The sequence below is a fragment of the Narcine bancroftii genome, chromosome 2 (assembly GCF_036971445.1).
Source record: "Narcine bancroftii isolate sNarBan1 chromosome 2, sNarBan1.hap1, whole genome shotgun sequence".
Lineage (NCBI taxonomy): Eukaryota > Metazoa > Chordata > Chondrichthyes > Torpediniformes > Narcinidae > Narcine > Narcine bancroftii.
Window position 1 is genome coordinate 326613452 of NC_091470.1, and position 2947 is coordinate 326616398.

Consider the following 2947-nt stretch of genomic DNA (forward strand, 5'->3'; position numbering starts at 1 on the left):
TACATGCTTAGAACATCATCATATCATTACTTGTCCAATGACTAAAACTGTTGCTATCCTTTCCCTGCTAGCTTCCTGCCTCTCAATCCATCAATGTCTCTCTTATCTTGTAAGTACAAGGATGCATTCTGTTACTCCTTAGTACTGGGTGACTCCTTCTCCGGTCCCATCTCATGATGTTTTACCTAACAGGAGTACAAGGACACCTCCCCTTCTTGTTACTGCCCTGTACAGGGTAACTCCCTACACATTCCCATCTCATGATGTTTTACCTTACAATCCCTCCTTTGTCCTCTTTAGAGGACAATCTCGCCCTGACTATGCTACCACCGCGTTACATTAGTTCGCCTATTATTGCCAAGCTCTATACGGGTTCTGTTCACAGGGCAGTTCGGCTGGTGGGCGAGGGCTCCCCCAACCCTCCTTTGCGTACACCCCCCATCCGTCACCCCGATCCCATTGCCCGTTTACAAGTTTCATCCCATTTGCCCCCAAGCAAAAAACTAGCTAACCCCCCGTACATTAGTAAATTCCCAAGTTAACATATGGTCTACAATCTAATTCATAATACTTGTTCTACAATCTGATTAATAATGTTTGTGTTACAATCAATGTTATAATATTTGGGTTACAAGCAAGGTTAAAATTATATGTGTAACAATCTAATTCACAATCCCTCCTTCCCATCACATTCCCCTTCAGACTCCAGATCGATCTCAGCAACTTTCTCCGCCTCCTGTAATGTGAGATAGTCTTGCTCCACAGCCTGCACAGCTTGATATTTCGGAGGCAGTTCATCACGGTCAGCAAAGGCTTTCTCTATGGTCCTCGTGACCAGCGTTCGAATGCATGGAATACAACAACAGCCACAAGTGATAAAAATTGATACAGAAATGAACAAACCCAGCAAAAGTTGTCCTAACAATGTGCTCCATCTCCCAAACACTCCCTGTAACCAGGATAAAACAGGATTGGAGACTCCAGACTGGGCTTTTAATTCTTTCGCCAATGCCCTAAGTTTCGTTAACCCCTTCTGTGTTTTGTTTCTTCCAGCTTATCTAAGACACTACGTTTTAAAATTTTTTTTTTTCTCTCACCTGTCAGGAACATCTCAGTGCCCCCGGGTAACCAACCCCTCTTCCTCCAGCGGTCTACACATTTTCGGAGCATTTTTTGTTTTTCCAATGCCGCATTACTGGTATTTCGCTCCTCTAATTCCTGATTAATTTCCTTAATAACTTGGTCAAAAGTCTTAGCAGGCAACTGTACAGCCATAGCTGCGGGACCGCTTTCTAATGCCTGTTTTAATTTAGGTTTTTGTCTGTTTAGGGGATCTATGTCAACGAAAATTGCTTTTAAAAATGTCCCCTTGCAAGCTGGATGACTAATATCTTTTAAAAGAACAGTCTCGAAGTCTTGTCCTCCAATTGACTTCAGACTGTCCTGTATACTCTGATTGCTCGTTTTCCACTCTCTGTTTTCCCAAAGGGGTCTGAAAGTTAAATTACAACTAGAAAACCAAATATTTGGGCTATACTTTTGTCCTGTTTCCCTGTACCAATCTATGAATTTACGTAACTTTATCTCCTTGGTGATGTTGGGAATACCCTCATTTAACTTATCAAAAGTATTTCGAATAAACTGGGTGTCTCTTAGGAGTTTGTCAACTTTTTCATTAATATCTCCTACCTGATCCAGACACAGCTGTCGCAGCCTTCTGTCGTCGTTCTTGTTCACCAGGCAGGCGTCCCTGAGTACTTTTTTTGTTGTCTCAAGGTCTCTAGTGTCTGCTGTGGTATTCCACCACGGCGAATTGGGGAAATAAATTCTTAACTTCTCAAGTGTACAGACATTATCATACCTACCGGACATTTATAAGTCAGTCTCTCAGATACAATTGAGGCCAATAAGCCTGAACCTTTGTTTTCTTTCAAAGCCCAACCTTCACGTGGGAGATTTCTCCTCTTAATAACCAGTTTAGGGCAGAAAACTCAGGTCCTCAATTGTTTATAGACCACCTTCTCACTCTATTGGACTTTGCAACGACACAATAAAGACTTTTAAACTCTAGTAGTTTCTTGCGAAGCACTTAATAAATGTCATTCAAACACCTTAAGGACTTTTATCTTGTCTGTAATCACTTACGTGTTACAATCCTGGCATGCGACCTTCAATTGTGGTCGTCTAATTTGTCCGATCTCCAGTTCTTACTGACAATCATAAAGATTTTTAAAAAAAAAGAGAATTTTGTTAAAACAGGCTTCTCTGGACCTTTTTATCAGCCGGCTGAGATGATTGTCAGAAAAAACAGAAACCGTCGTCCAGTGTTCACTCACCCATCACGTCGGGGTCACCAAATTGTTAGGTCTGCTTTGTTCATGAATGAGTGAGACAAACACCAGGCTGAGTCGAAATCAGGGTTCTTTGTTCTTTATTACCGGATTGTAACACTTGCGACTAACAAAGTTAGTCGGAGAATGCATTCTGCCGTTATCAGCAAAATGGTGATTTTTTATACCCTTGGATACATGCTTAGAACATCATCATATCATTACTTGTCCAATGACTAAAACTGTTGCTATCCTTTCCCTGCTAGCTTCCTGCCTCTCAATCCATCAATGTCTCTCTTATCTTGTAAGTACAAGGATGCATTCTGTTACTCCTTAGTACTGGGTGACTCCTTCTCCGGTCCCATCTCATGATGTTTTACCTAACAGGAGTACAAGGACACCTCCCCTTCTTGTTACTGCCCTGTACAGGGTAACTCCCTACACATTCCCATCTCATGATGTTTTACCTTACAGTGAGGAAACAGGTTTGGTAGGTCTCAAGGGCAAGGATTCTGAACACAGTTTTGATGGGAAGGATTTTATTTACAAAGGCAAGTGTGGGAAATGGTAACTGATGCACCCACAGACACACATGAACAGTTGACAGCAGCCGTGGG